Genomic DNA, 16,212 nt, shown 5'->3' with positions numbered 1-16,212 from the left:
CCAAGAAGTCAAGGGCAGAAGGGAGCAGTCAGTTGTGTTAAAGGTCCACCCGAGGTCAATTAAGGTGGGGACTGTAAGGACCAGTGGATGTCACGGGACGGAAGTTAGTGACCTTGACCAGAGGCGTTTTCAGGGAGTGGAAGTGGTAGAAGCCCCACTGTGGGGAGCTGATGAGGGAGTGAGTGGGTTGGAGAGCGAAGGCTTCAGGGAGACCGGCCGGAAGGCGTGTGAGGTTAGAGGAGGACTTTTTCTTTCTTTGGCATCAGGAGAGTGTTAAAGGGGTTCAAACTTTGCTGGGGAGGAGGCAGCGCAGAGGGAGAGGATGAAGACGCAGTAGAGGGGAAGTAAACAAGGTCCTACTGTACAGCGCAGGGGACTATATCCAATATCCTGTGATAAACCACGATGGAAAAGAAGATGAACAAGAATATGTATATGTATAACTGAGTCGCTTTGATGTGCAGCAGAAATTAAACAGCATGGAAAATCAACTATACTTCAATAAACATTTTAAAAAGAAAAAGAAAAACAATAGATGAGGGTGGGGTGGGAAATGGGGAGGGGGCGGTAGCTGACTTCTGGTTAGAGGAAGGACCCCAAGTCCTAGGTAGCAGAAGGAAAGGAGGGAAGGGGGAGCATGGTGATCCCTCCACCCCAAAGACTGGCGTTGATGGAGCCCATTCCTCTATCCTCCTCCTCCTGCCTGCCCCAAGTTCCCTCCAACTTCCTCAGCTGGGAAGACCCCACCCTCTGCCTTTTCAGCATCTGCTCTGGGGCGGCTGAACTGCTGGAAATATCAGACGATTGAGCAAAACTCGGAGAAGGGCCTCAGTTTTTTTGGACATTTCTCTGGCTGTCCCACCCCCAGTATGCCCCTTTTAAACTTTCTCCTCTCACCTTCATGCCCCCCATCCCTGACTCACTCTCAGCCCATGACCTCCCAAGGGTTTCATTGAGAGAGCAGGAGCCTTATCTTCCCACCCCCAAATCTACCAGCTGGTCAGTATCTGCCCCTTGTCAACAGAATGAAAAATGCACAATCGAGGGTTGCGATTTTCAGGGGAACTGAGATCCCACATATGGCGCGGCCAAAAAAACCCCAAAACCAAACAACAAAAAGAGTTGTGGTTTTCAGCGTTATTCAGGGACCTTACTGAGGACTACAGCCTGGGAAATAGCTCCTCAGATAGCTCTGAGGACCTGCTCCAAAGAGGTAGGAGGAGAGGCCCAAATTAAATCAAAAAATTAAAATGAAAACTCCCACATGACCCAGCAATTCCACTTCTGGGTATTTATCTGAGGAAGACTAAATCACTAATTTGAAAAGATATATACACCGTTATGTTCATCGCAGCATTATTACAATAGCCAAGACATGGAAACAACCTAAGTGTCCACCAACAGATGAATGGATAAAAAGAATGTGTTTTATATATATATGTATAATGGAATATAGATAGATAGATAGATAGTGGAATACTACTCAGACATAAAGAAGAGTGAAATCTTCCCATTTGCAGCAGCATGGGTGAAACTTGAAGGCATTATGATAAGTGACATAAGCCAGTCAGAGACAGACAGATATAATACATGCTGCATGGTATCATTTATATGTGGAATCTTTAAAAAATAAGTCAAACTCATAGAAACAGAGAGTAGAAAAGTGGTTGCCAGGGCTGGGAGGTGGGGGAAATAGCGAGAGTTTGGTAAAAGGTTATAAACTTTCAGCTGTAAAAAAAATAAGGTATAACATGGTGACTATAGTTGATAACACTGTATTGTATAATGGAAATTTGCTAAGAGAGTAGAACTTAAATGTTCTCACACATGCAAGAAAATATAAATATGTAAGTTGATAGATTTGTTAATTAACTGGATGGGAGGAATCCTTTAGCAATGTATATGTATTTCAAATTAATGCAACATACACTTTAGATATCTTACAATTTTATTTGTCAATTATACATCAATAAAGCAGAAACAAATTAACAACAATAGTACTAAAAAAAATCACGAAATACTTCTAACTCCACAGAAAATTGTAACAAATGAAAGTGCATCTGACACCTGAATTTAAGAGATGTCAACATTTCTCCAAATATGCCTTAGGTCTGTTTTTATACAGTTGAAAACTGCATTTACTTCCTCTCCAGTAAAGCTGAGGTGGGTCCTCCAAACACAAAAAACTTTGATCTTGTGTTTTTAAAATTCAGGTTTATAATATATTTGATCCATCCTTCTGCAACATGCCTTTTTCGTGCAACATTTATGTTTTCAATATTTATTTGTGTGGGTATATCTGTAGACCTAGTTCCAGGTCATGCATTTTATCTGCTGTGTAACAACCCATTTTTAAATTAATTAATTAGTTAATTAATTATTTAAATTTTGGCTGCATTGGGTCTTCGTTGCTGCGCACAGGCTTTCTCTAGTTGCAGTGAGCGGGGGCTACTCTTCGCTGAGGTGTGCGGGCTTCTCACTGTGGTGGTTTCACTTGTTGCAGAGCACGGGCTCTAGGCGTGTGGGCTTCAGTTGCTGTGGCTCACGGGCTCTAGAGCGCAGGCTCAGTAGTTGTGGCGCACGGGCTTAGTTGCTCTGTGGCATGTGGGATCTTCCAGGACCAGGGCTCGAACCCATGTCCCCTGCGTTGGCAGGTGGATTCTTAACCACTGTGCCACCAGGGAAGTCCCACAACCCATTTTTTGAGTACACCACAGTACCCAGGTAAAAGTAGGGCAAGCGGCTCAAGGTAGAAAATTAGCAGCCTCCATTACGTCTTCCAATCCCTGTACCCTGATTTTGGCTCTAGAATGGACAATAGTGGGTATGGGAGGCTGAAAAATGGCCCCCAAAGATACCTAGGTCCTAATCCCTTATGTGGCAAAAGAGACTTTGCAGATGTGCTTACACTAAACATCTTGAGATGGTCCTTATAAGGAGGCATCAGAGTGGGATTTGACCACAGAACAGGAGAACGTAGAAGCAGAGATTGCAGTGATGTGCTCTGAAGATGGAGGAAGGGGCCATGAGCCAAGAAGTGTAGGTGGCCACTAGGAGCTGCCAATAGGACATTGTCGAGAAGTTCTGCCCATTTAATAGGCGAGAAATGGTATCTTGATGTCATTTTGTTTTTTTAAAAAAATCTTTTAGCTTCCATACATTTTTTAAGTGATAGGCCTTTATTTTATTTATTTATTTTTTAAATTTTATTTACTTATTTATTTTTGGCTGCGTTGGGTCTTCGTTGCTGCGCACCAGCTTTCTGTAGCTGCGGCGAGCAGGGGCTACTCTTGGTTGCTGTGCGCGGGCTTCTCATTTCGGTGGCTTCTCTTCTTGCGGAGCACGGGCTCTAGACGCGTGGGCTTCAGTAGTTGTGGCACGTGGGCTCAGTAGTTGTGGCTCGTGGGCTCTGGAGTGCAGGCTCAGTAGTTGTGGTGCACGGGCTTAGTTTCTCCGTGGCATGTGGGATCTTCCCGGACCAGGGGTCGAACCCGTGTCCCCTGAATTGACAGGCGGATTCTTAACCACTGCGCCACTAGGGAAGTCCCCCAGTATAGTTCTAATTTTCATTTCTTTCTTAAAGTAAAGGTGAGCATCTTTTCGTATGTTTAAGGGCCATTTGTCTACCTCTTTCTGTGTGCATTTTCAGTTAATTTTTCTTGGAAACCTGCACTACCATCTTGCAGCTGCATATCGCAGAAAGGAAAGATTTTCCCTGTAATTTTAAAGAGCTCTTTATATATTAAGGATATTAGTCCTCTATCTGCCAGGTAAGTTGCTAATATTTTCTTTCTGTTTTTCATTTTTGTGGAGCAAAAGTATTTTTTAAAGATGGAGTCAAATTATCAATCATGTATTTATTTATTTTTAAAAATTATTTATTTATTTATTTATTTTTATTTTTTTGTCTGTGTTGGGTCTTTGTTTCTGTGCGAGGGCTTTCTCTAGTTGTGGCAAGCGGGGGCCACTCTTCACCGCGGTGTGTGGGCCTCTCACTATCGCGGCCTCTCCTGTTGCGGAGCACAGGCTCCAGACACGCAGGCTCAGCAGTTGCGGCTCACGGGCCCAGTTGCTTCGCGGCATGTGGGATCCTCCCAGACCAGGGCTCGAATCCGTGTCCCCTGCATTGGCAGCTGGATTCTCAACCACTGCGCCACCAGGGAAGCCCTCAATCATTTATTTTTTTCTAGGTTTTGAGTCATAGTTAGAAAGGGCTTCCTCATGCATATTATAAAAAGAATTCGCTCATATTTTCTTCTAGTACTTATATGGTTTCATTTTTTAAACATTTAGATCTTTGGTGTGTTTGAAGTTTATTCTGGTGTATGGTGTCAGGTATAAATATAATTTTGTATTTTTCCAAATGACTGGAACAGCTGGTATAAGAAAGGAGATAAGTACTCCTGAAAAGTTTGGTAGAACTTATCCATGACCGTTTTGGCTTGAGGCTTTGGGGATGGAAGGTTTTTGATTCTCATATCAATTTTTTTATAGGCTATTAATGTACAGAGACGTATTAATTTTTCTTATGCCAGTTTCAGCACTTTATATTTTTCTAGAAATGTATCCATTTTGTCTATGTTCTTAAATTTATTGGTGTGAAATTGTTCGTTAGATTTTTAAAAATCAACAAACTTTATTTTTTAGAGCAGTTTTAGGCTCACAGCAAAACTGAGCAGGAAGTACGGAGAGTTCCTATAGACCCTTGCCCACCTCCCTGCAACCTTCCCCACTATCAACGTCTCCAAGCAGAGTGGCACATTTGTTATGATCTATGAACCTACGCTGACACGTCATTACCATCGAAAACCCCTGGTTTACATCAGGGTTCACTCTTGGTGTTGTATATTCTATGGGTTTTGACAAAAGTATAAGGACACTTATCTACCATCGTAGTATGATACAGGGTAGTTTTACCACCCTAAAAATCCCCTGTGCCCCACCTATTCATCTCTCCTTCCTCCTTAACCCCTGGCAAGCACTGACCTTTTTACGGTCTCTATAGTTTTTCCTTTTCCACGATGTCATACAGCTGGAATTTTGCAGGATGTAGATTTTCAGATTGACTTTTTTTAACTTAACAATGTGCATTTAAGTTTCTTCCATGTCTTTTAATGGCTTGCTAGTTCATTTCTTTCTAGTGCCGAATAATATTCCATTGTCAGATGTACCGTGGTTTATTTATACACTCAACTATTGAAAAACATCTTGGTTACTTCCAGATTTTGGCAACTATGAATAAAGCTGCTACAAACACTCACATGAAGATTTTTGTGTGGAAATAAGTTCTTAACTCCTTTGGGTAGACACCAAGGAGTGCAGCTGCTGGATCACATGGTAAGACTTTATTTAGTTTTGTAAGAAACTACCAAACTGACTTCCAAAGTGTTTGGAATATTTTACATTCCCACCAATAACGAATGAAAGTTCCTATTGCTCCACATCCTCGCCATCATTTGGTGTTGTCAGTGGTCTGAATTTTGACCATTTTAATAGGTCGTAGTGATATTTCTTTGTTTTAATTTGCAACTCTGATGACATATGATATTGAACATCTTTTCGTATGCTTACTTTCTGTCTGTATATCTTCTTTGGTGAGGTGTCTGTTCAAGTCTTTTGTCCATTTTTTAATCTGAATGTTCATTTTCTTTCTTTCTTTCTGTCTGTCTTTCTTTCTCTTTCTTTTTTCTTTTTCCTCCTCCCCTTCCTTCCTTCCTTTTCTCTCTCTCTCTTTCTTTCTGTCTTTCTTTCTCTTTCTTTTTTCTTTCTTTTTCCTCCTCCCCTTCCTTCCTTCCTTCTTTCCTTTCTTCCTTCCTTCCTTTTCTCTCTCTCTCTTTCTTTCTATTGCAGTGGGAACAGTTATTGTGAGATACACTCTCTTAAAACATTTTAAGTGTACAATACACTTAAACTATAGGCAAAATGCTACTCAGCAGATCTCTAGAACTTATTCATCCTGCACAATGAAATGTTATACCCATTGAATAACAACTCCCCATGTCTCCCTCCCCCAACCCCTAGCAACCACCATTCTGCTCTCTGCCTCTATGAATTTGACTATATTAGATACTTCACATAAGAGGAATTATGCAATGACTGACTCATTTCACTTAGCATAACGTTCTTAAGGGTCAGCCATATTGTTACATTTAGCAGGATTTCCTTCTTTTTAAAGGCTGAGTAATATTCCATTGTGTGGATATGCCACATTTCTCTATCTATTCATCCATCAGTGGACATTTATGTTGTTTACACATTTTGGCTATTGTGAATAATGCTTCAATGAACATGGGAGTGTGTATAACTCTTTGATATCCTGATTTCAATTCTTTTGATAAATACCCAGAAATGGGATTGCTGGAACATATGATAGTATTACTTTTTAATTTTTTAAGGAACCTCCATCCTGTTTCCCATAGTGGCTGCACCATTTTACATTCCCACCAACAGTGTAGAAGGGTTTCAGTTTTTCATTGCCAACACTTCTTATTTTTTGATCTTTTGATAATAGCCATCCGAATAGGTGTGCGATAACATCACATTGTGGTTTTGTTTTGGTTTTTTTTGGCCGTACCGCACAGCATGTGGGATCTTTGTTCCCCAACCAGGGATGGAACCCTCACCCCCTGCATTGGAAGCACAGAGTCTTAACCACTGTACCGCCAGGGAAGTCCCACACATTGTGGTTTTGATTTGTATTTCCCTGATGATTAGAGATGTTGAGCATCTTTTCATACCCCTGTTGGCCATAGGTATGTTTTTGGAGAAATGTCTATTCAAGTCCTTTGCTCATTTTTTATCTTTTTTGTTTTTTTGCCATTGAGTTATAGGAGTTCCTTATACATTTTGGATATTAGTTCCTTATCATATACATATAATTTGCAAATATTTTCTCCCATTCTGTAGGTTACCTTCTTACTCTGTTGATTGCTTCCTTTGCTATGCAGAAACTTTTTAGTTTGATGTAGTCCTACTTGTCTATGTTTGCTTTTGTTGCCCGTGGGGTTGTTTTCTTATTGTGTTTGAGGAGTTCTTTGTATATTTTTGATAATAGTTCTTTGTCAGATATGTCTTTTGCAAATATTCTCTCCAAGTCTGTGGCTTGTCTTCTCTTTCTCTTGATGGTAATGTGTTTTTAATTTCAGATTCCACTTGTTCATTGCTGGCATATAGGAAATTGACTGACTTTTGTATCAGTATATTTACCTTTTATCCCACAACCTTGTTATAATTGCTTTTCAGTTCCAGGAGGTGTTTTTCTTTTTTTGTAAATTTTTTGGATTTTCTTCATAGATAATCATGTCATCTGTGGAAAAGGACAGTTTTATTTCTTCATTCCAAATCTGTATATCTTTTTTTTTTTTTTTTGGCCATGCTGCACAGCTTGTGGGATCTTAGTTCCCTGACCAGGGATTGAACCCATGCCCTCGGCAGCGAAAGCACAGAGTCCTAACCACTGGACTGCCAGGGAATTCTCAAATCTGTATACCTTTAATTTCCTTTTCATCATATTGCACTAACCAGGACTCCCAGTACAATATTGAAAGCAGCTGGGAGATGGGACATCCTATTTTTTGACAACACTACAGTTCCTTTTATCCTTGGACATTAAAAGGATAATAAAGGAATATTATAAATAACTCTGTGCTCACAAATTTGATAGCCTAGATGAAATGAACCTATTCCTTGAAAGATACAATCTTCCAAAATTGCACAAGAAGAAATAGACAATCTGAATAGGTCTATATCTATTAAAGAAATGGAATCAATAATTAATAACCTTCCAAAGCAGAAAGCACAGGGCACAGATACATTCACTGGTGACTTCTACCAAACATTTAAGGAAGAAATTATACCAATTCTCTACAATTTCTTTCAGAGGATAGATGAGAATTCTTCCTAATTCATTCTATGAGGCTAGAATTACCCTAATACTAAAACCAGACAAAGACATTACAAGAAAAGAAAACTACAGGCAAATATGTCTCATAAATATAGATGCAAAAATCCTCAACAAAATAATAGCAAATTGGGACTTCCCTGGTGGCGCAATGGTTAAGACTCCACGCTCCCAATGCATGGGGCCCAGGTTTGATCCCTGGTCAGGGAACTAGATCCCACATGCGTGCCACAACTAAGAGTTCGCATGCCACAGCTAAGGAGCCCACAAGCTGCAACTAAGGAGCCCGCCTGCCGCAAGTAAGACCCGGCGCAACCAAAAAATAATAATAATAAAAAATAAATATTAAAAAAGTAGCAAATTGAATCCCACAATATATAAAAAGAATTATACACCACAACCAAGTGGGATTTATCCCAGGTATGCAAGTCTGGTTCAATATTTGAAAATCAATTCATTTAGTCCATCACATCAACAGGCTGAAGAAGAAAAATCACATCATATCAATAGATGCAGAAAAAACGTTTGAACAGAGACATGAACTAGCTCACCCAGGGCCTTGCAGTCAACAACTGGTAGAGAAAATGGCTATTAAGAAAGCACGGGTGGGCTTCCCTGGTGGTGCAGTAGTTAAGAATCTGCAACTAGAGAAAGCCCACGCGCAGCAACGAAGACCAAACACAGCCAAAAATAAATAAATAAATAAATAAATTTAAAAAAAGGAATGTCACTTGGTTATCAAGAGTCTTAAAAAGAGTATTTTAAAAGTTCATATACTTCAAGTCAACAATTTCACATTTGGGAATATATTTTAAGGGAACAGAAATGTAGAAAAATATATGTGTGGAAAAATGCACTTTTTACAATGAAAATAAAATTGGAAGTGATATGAACATCTAGCAATAAGCAATTAACTAAATTGTCGTAGCTCCATAAATTGGACTATTTTGAAGCCATTAAAATGTTTTTCTCCAAAGAATGTATAATGACATATGAATATGTTTACAATTTATTTGGTAGAAAAGAAAGATACAAAAGTATATTCCAGTCAGGTAGAAAAAAAGATGTGTGTGCCTATAAAAGGCTTAAGAGTAAACATAAAAATATTAACAATAAACAATTTATTCCCAGCAATAAATGAGAGGGTTTTTTTTTTTTTAATTTATTTATTTATTTTATTTATTTTTGGCTGTGTCAGGTCTTAGTTGCAGCAGGCAGGATCTTTGTTGAGGCATTTGGGATCTTTCGTTGCAGTGTGCAGGCTTCTCTCTAGTTGCAGTGTGTGGGTTTTTCTCTTCTCTAGTTGTGGCCCGCAAGTTCCATAGTGCGTGGGCTCTGTAGTTTGCGACACACAGGCTCTCTTGCTGAGGCATGTGAGCTCAGTAGTTGTGGCGCGCGAGCTTAGTTGCCCCGCGGCATGTGGGATCCTAGTTCCCCGACGAGGGATTGAACCCGCGTCCTCTGCATTGGAAGGTGGATTCTTCACCACTGGACCACCAGGGAAGTCCCGAGAGGGTTTTTTTTTTATAACATTATCTTTTTTAAAAAAAAAATTATTTATTTATCCATTTGGTTACATTGGGTCTTAGTTGCGGCAGGCAGGCTCCTCAGTTGCAGCACGGGGGCTGCTTAGTTGTGGCAGGAGAACTCTTAGTTGCGGCATGCATGTGGGATCTAGTTCCCTGACCAGGGATCGAACCCAGGCCCCCTGCGTTGGGAGCAAGGAGTCTTAACCACTGCACCACCAGGGAAGTCCCAAGAGTTATTTTTATAATCAGAAAAAAAGCCCGGTTAAGGGTGGGAAATGTCAGTGTCCCCCCAAAAAAGACAGTGGGGGGCGGAGTTGGGAGGTGGCGTGGAGTGTAAGACAAAGGTGCAAATAATGAGCAAACGGGCCAGCCTGTGATGTCTGCGCAGAGAGATCCCGAGAAAGCACTAGGGACAATTTTAGGGGCCAGAAAGCAGGATTTGGTCACGTAAGGACAGAGGCTGAGAGAAGAGCCATGAACTCCGCACCACAAATCCTACACGGGGGCTTCATGGAGGGCAGGGGGCCTCCGGGAGCGCGCAGGGCAGATGCTTTGGCCGGGCCTGTAGCGGGTGCCGCATTTCAGCACCGCGGACAGGAGCCTCCCTCGGATCCAGACAGGTCCTCATTTTCCGCCGCCCCGCGGCCAAGACAGGTGTGCGGTTTCGAGTCAGGGCAGGGGAGGACCCGCTCTCCCCGACACGCTTGGCCCAGCCCAGACAGAAGCGTGGGCCCAGCCCCACTGCCCTACGGGGAGGGAGGCAAGGAAGGAAGAATGGAGGGAAGAGGAGGGCGTCAGGGACACCCTAAGGGGAAGCCGAGCCCAGAGCAGGTGAGAGGCTGGAGCCCTTGAGCCTCCAACCTCCCTGGTCTTTCCCAGAGGTGTCCCCTCTTTCAAGCGCAGCCTCGACCAGTTTCCACGCTCTCCCCGGCTTCCATCGCTCCACAGGGCTCTGAGCCAGAATATAGACCAGGACAGCCAAGATTCCCCCAGTCAGCCCTCCCGTAGACCTGCTGGCTGCAGATAATTAGATGAAGCCCTCACCCCAGGTGGCCCCTAAATCTGCAGAGTTCAAGTCTCTGGACTGAACCTTGCGCTGCTGGGTGTGAGGGAAGGGGTGGGGGGGACCCTCCTTCCGTAGCTGCCCCTGCGCTTCTCCCAGTCGGGCTTAGACCCTGGGCATCCAGGAGAAGGCGGCTTCCTCCTGCTTCCTTGCTTTCTCACTCCCGGCGCCCACCCAAGCTCCTGCCTACTAACCCAGTTAACTTCTCATCATCCACAGCGATAGAGTGGGCAAAACAAAAACTTCAGGGAATTTACATCGTTTTGGCTTGGCTTGGGGGTGCATGCTGTGACTCTGTAGTAGATTTACTTTCCTATTTATATTTGGTTTAGTCATAGATAAAAGAATTCCTCTGCATTTTTCAGAAGATGGCTTGAGAAAGGGAAGGACTAGTATTAGAAATTGGTTGCTGGTAATCACCCTCAGATGGAGAGAGAATAAGAGCTGATACTGGGATGACCATATGAGTGTTGATTATCTTTAGTTATTTTCACTCTTATAATCCTTAAATCAACCCTATGTGTTTGTCACTATTCTTACCATCCTCACTTTACATATGAGGAAATGGGGGACTTCCCTGGTGGTCCAGTGGTAAAGAATCTGCCTTTCAATGCAGAGGACACGGGTTCGATCCGTGGTCGGGGAACTAATATGCCACATGCTGCGGGGCAACTAAGCCCGTGTGCCACAACTACTGAGCTCAGGCGCCACAACTAGAGAGAAGCCCATGTGCTGCAACAAAGAGCCCGCAAGCTGCAATGAAAGATCTTGCATGTTGCGACTAAGACCCGATGCAGCCAAATAAATAAATATTAAAAAACAAACAAATGAGGAAACAGGCACAGAGGGGTGAAAGCCCACAGGAGTAAGTAGCAGAGCCTGGATTTGAACCCAGGAGACTCTCTCCAGAGTCCATGCCCCTAACCATGACACTACCCTCCCTCAGTCATAACCTAAAGATTCCCATTTACTGAGCCCCTCCCATGGGCTCTACCCACATCCTTTCATATAATTCTCACAACTTAATGGGATAACTGCTGTCATCATTAGGGATTTGCAGATGAGGAAATATAACTTGGTCAGGGCCATCACCTTGGATATAGTCCTGGGCCCAGGACCCCTGCTGACTCTCATGTGGGGCCTTGACTTTCCCATGAATCCTTGTCCTCCCTGGAAACTACTGTAAAATTGTTAGCTCCCCCTCCTTCCACTCCTGGACCCCTGGCCTCAGTGAGGTGTCCAGCAGCCCATCCCTGGGCATCTCAGTGGGGCTTTCCATCCCCAGTGCCTCCTTTTCATCCCTGGAGCTAGCCAGATGTGGAGGATTCTGGCCACCTGTGCAGTTTCTCCGGTGGTCTTGATGGGGGCTGTCATATTGGACCTGCCTTGGCCAATGGCAGCGATGGACCAGGGCAGTGGGGGCTCTGTCCTGCAGGCACGTCCTCCGAGCCTTGCTGATCTGCTTCCTCCAAGCAGAGCAGGCCCTCTGCTGCTGGGACGCCCTGGGGGATGCTGAGCCCTGGTCCTGGACGGGTTGATGCTGAGGATGGAGGCCCTCTGTCAGGGGGAACTGGGCAGGATATGTGCCCACCAGGCCTAGTGTGAGGGGAAATCAGGCTTAGTCCGCAAGCAGCGCGTGGAGACGGCAGCAGGCACCCCAGCGTGCCCTTGGAGTCAGGCCCCTGAGCCCAGCTTGCTCTTCTCAGGTGCCATCTCTGAGCTGCTTCGGCTCCTGAAAGACCAGAAGGAATTGCTCACAGCTCTGAAGACCGGCCCTGACTTGGCTGCCGTGGTGGCCCTGACATTCCTCCTCCAGGCCTGGCAGTGGCAGCTGCCCCCACGTGGTGTGGCGCCCTGGTACCATGCTGCCACCCACTGTGTCTATGCTTTGGTAGTTTCTGAGCAACTTCAGGCTTCCTGGAGGGTGGATGTCAACCTATCCCTCCCCTGGCCCCTGTCTAGGGACAGCCTTGTCTTCCTCTCTCTGTCAGCCTGAAGGGCAGCGTGCTACTGGTGGCCAGCCTCCTTGGCCCTGTCACCCCGGATGGCCGGCGGCTATCTGTGTGGCTGAATCACACTGACTCTGTTTTGTCAGCTCCATCTTGGGACCGCAGTCCCCTCTCTGCATGACTGAGATTTAGCCTACTCACCAGGAATGCACCCGAGCCAGATAAGTTCCTGACCAGCTTTAATCCTTGCCTTCATCTGACATGAAAACTGGAAGAATGCATTTTGCTGATGCAGATGGTTAATGGCTCTCGAGGAATAATGGTCCCTGGGGGGAGGAATAGCTCCTGGTTCCTGTTGGTGCAGATGTGCTTCTTCCGTAGTGGTCAGGTTCTATTTTTAGCTTTGGCCCCTTTAAATATCCCTTTTGGCGGCGCTGAGTACAGTTGCAAATGCCTCTGGATCATCTCCTGCCTATATGTCAGTTACCCACAATAAACTTCATAATTGCACTTTATGGAGTTACCGGCTCTGTTTTTCAGCCTCAAAGTTCCTTCTCCGTTCAGAGGATATTATTCAATATCCCTGCCGTCCAGCAGTGTCTCCTCCAGGCAGATGACCTGGTGGGTCCACTTTTTCCTCTTCTACCGGTGTTATTTCTAAATTTCTGTCTTTGAGTTCACTAATTCTCTCTTCCATATGGTCTGCTCTATTTCCAATGCTTTCTAATGCATTCTTCATCTCATTTATTGAGTTCTTCAGCCCCAGAATTTCTGTTTGGTTCTTTTACAGAGTTTCATTCTCTCTCTCTCTCTCTCTCTCTCTCAGCCTCACCGCAGGGCTTGTGGGATCTTAGTTCACTGACCAGGAATTGAACCTGCGCCCTCAGCAGTGAAAGCTCGGAGTCCTAACCACTGGACCGCCAGGGAATTCCCTAGAGTTTCAATCTCTTTAGTAAAGTATTACTTCTGTTCATTAATTTTATTTCTTAGCTCACTGAACTTCTTCTCTGAGTTTTCTTGTGGTTTGTTGAGTTTCTTCATGACAGGTATTTTGAATATCTTTTATTAAAAAATAAATTTATTTTTGGCTGCGTTGGGTCTTCGTTGCTGCATGCGAGCTTTCTCTAGTTGCAACCAGCGGGGGCTACTCTTCGTTGCGGTGCGCAGGTTTCTCATTGCAATGGCTTCTTTTGTTGCAGAGCACGGGCTCTAAATGCTCGAGCCCTCGGGCTTCAGTAGTTGTGACTCCCGGGCTCTAGAGCGCAGGCTCAGTAGCTGTGGCGCACGGGCTTAGTTGCTCCACGGCATGCGGCATCTTCCCGGACCAGGGCTTTGAACCCGTGTCCCCTGCATTGGCAGGCGGATTCTCAACCACTGCGCCACCAGAGAATCCCTTGAATATCTTTTTTATCAGGTAGATCACAATATTCTGTGGCTTTATGTTTGCTTTCTGGAGAATTGTCGTGACATAGAGTTACTGTGCTTCTTCATGGTACTTGATGAGTTGTCCCTCTGCTGACCCTTTTGAAGTAATGAATACCTTTTATTTATTTATTTATGCGGGCTTTCTCTAGTTGTGGAGAGCGGGGGCTACTCTTCGTTGCGGTGCGCGGGCTTATCACTGCGGTGGCTTCTCTTGTTGTGGAGCACGGGCTCTAGGCACATGGGCTTCAGTAGTTGTGGCTCACGGGCTCTAGAGCACAAGCTCAGTAGTTGTGGCACACGGGCTTAGTTACTCTGCGGCATGTGGGATCTTCCCAAACCAGGGATCGAACCTGTGTTTCTTTTTAAAGTAAAGCTTTTTAAAAAAAATTCATTCTAACAATTCAATGGATTAGAAATTAGAGGCCTTTCTTTAGTTTTCCAGTAGGTGGCGCTATAGCACACTTTTTTGGGTTCTCTTAGCGGCGCTCCCTCTGGTTATATTTGAGAGTCAGCACTTTCCACCCTCCACTGCCTCTGTCATAGGTGTCACCTAATGCCATCATTAGTGCTGCTTGTGCCTCTAGGGGTTGTTGGCACCTTGCTGCTGCTGGTGTCACTGGCGTCACCGTCTGGGGCACCAGGACGGTAGGTGCTTAGTCCAGGACCTCCTGAGTTGCAGGCTACACTGCAGTTGAAAGGGGAAGGAGGGGGTAGCCAGGGTTGCATATACCTTGTCTTGATGACTGGCTTCTCATCAGAAACAACAGAGGCTAGAAGACAATGGAATGCCCACATTAAAGTGCTGAAAGAAAAAAAAAACCTGTGAATGTAAAATTCTATGTCAAGCTAAGATATCCTTCAAATATATTTCACAGGGGTGAAATAAAGACTGCTTCAGACACACAAAAAAAGAGTTGAGACAATCTGTCTCCAGCAGAACTGCATGACAAGATATTCTAAAGCAAGTATTTCAGGCTGAAAGGAATGATACAGGTGGAAACTGACATTCATGGGGGAATGGAGAGCACCAAAAACGGTAAACACATGGCTAAATATAAAACGATCTTTAATTTCCTTAATCTCTTTAAAAGACTACTGTTTAAAACAAAAATAGTGATTTTGTATTTGGGAGTTTATAACATAGGTAGAATATAACATTGATAGCACAAAGGAGGAGGTTAAATGGAATTATATTGTTTTAAAGTATTTACTTTTTACCTGAAGTGGTAAAATATTTATTCTAGGTACACTCTGGAAAATCAATAATGCATATTATAATCCCTAAAGCAATATTAAAAGGTATAGCTAAAAAACTAGTAAAAGAAATAAGATGGAATGTAAAATTATTCAATTAGCCTAAAAGAAGTCAGGAAAAGAGTAACAAAGAAGTAGAATAAATAGAAAACAAATAGCAAGATGCTAGACTTAAACTCAACCATATCAGTAATCACATTAAATCTAAATGAATGAAATCTTCCAAGTAAAGGCCAGAGGTTATCCAATAGGATAAAAACAGTAAGACTCAGCTTTGTGCTGCTGTAAGTAATACACTTTAAATATAAGGACACAAATAGTTGAAACTAAAAGATTGGAAAATTATGCATTAGTAAGCATTATAAAGCTTGTGTGGTTGTAGTAATATGAAACAATGTATATTTTAAGACTTGGAATATTACCAGAGATAAGTAGGATAGTTCATAATGATAAAAGGGTCAATTTATTTGGAAGACATAATAATCCTAAATGATTATTCACCTAATAACAGAGTTTCAAAGTGCAGTGAAGCAAAAACTGACAGAACTAAAGGAAGAACACTAAAATCTTACAGAATATGTTGTCTGACCACAAGAGAATTAAATTAGAAATCAAAACAAATAACTTATCTAGAAAAGCCCTAAATATTTGATAATTAAACATTATCCTTCTAAATAACCCATGGTCCAAAGAAGAAATCAAAAGGGAAATTAAGAGCTATTTTGTAATGTCAGTGATAACAAAAACTAACACATCAAAACTTGTGGGATGAAGCTAAAGTAGTCCTTAGAAGGAATTTTGTAGCTTTAAATGAAACATTTAAAAATAAATATTCTGTTTCCATCTTAAGAAGCTAGGAAAAGAAGAGCAAATTAACCCCAAAGTGGGGATTAATATAGGTCATAAACTTAACTATAAAAGGTATAACGATAACATTTCCAGAAGAAAACATAGAATATCTTCATGACCTTGGCATAGGCAAAACCGCTTGTAGAGATAAGCAAAAAGCATTAAATAGAAAAGAAAATAGATAGTTCGTATTCCACCAACAGTGAAACTTCTGCTCATTAAGTCAATGAAAATGAAAATAAG

This window comes from Balaenoptera ricei, chromosome 1, assembly GCF_028023285.1.
Source record: "Balaenoptera ricei isolate mBalRic1 chromosome 1, mBalRic1.hap2, whole genome shotgun sequence".
In the NCBI taxonomy this organism is placed as follows: domain Eukaryota; kingdom Metazoa; phylum Chordata; class Mammalia; order Artiodactyla; family Balaenopteridae; genus Balaenoptera; species Balaenoptera ricei.
The sequence above is the reverse complement of the archived record's forward strand: the minus strand, read 5'-3'. Positions refer to the sequence as shown.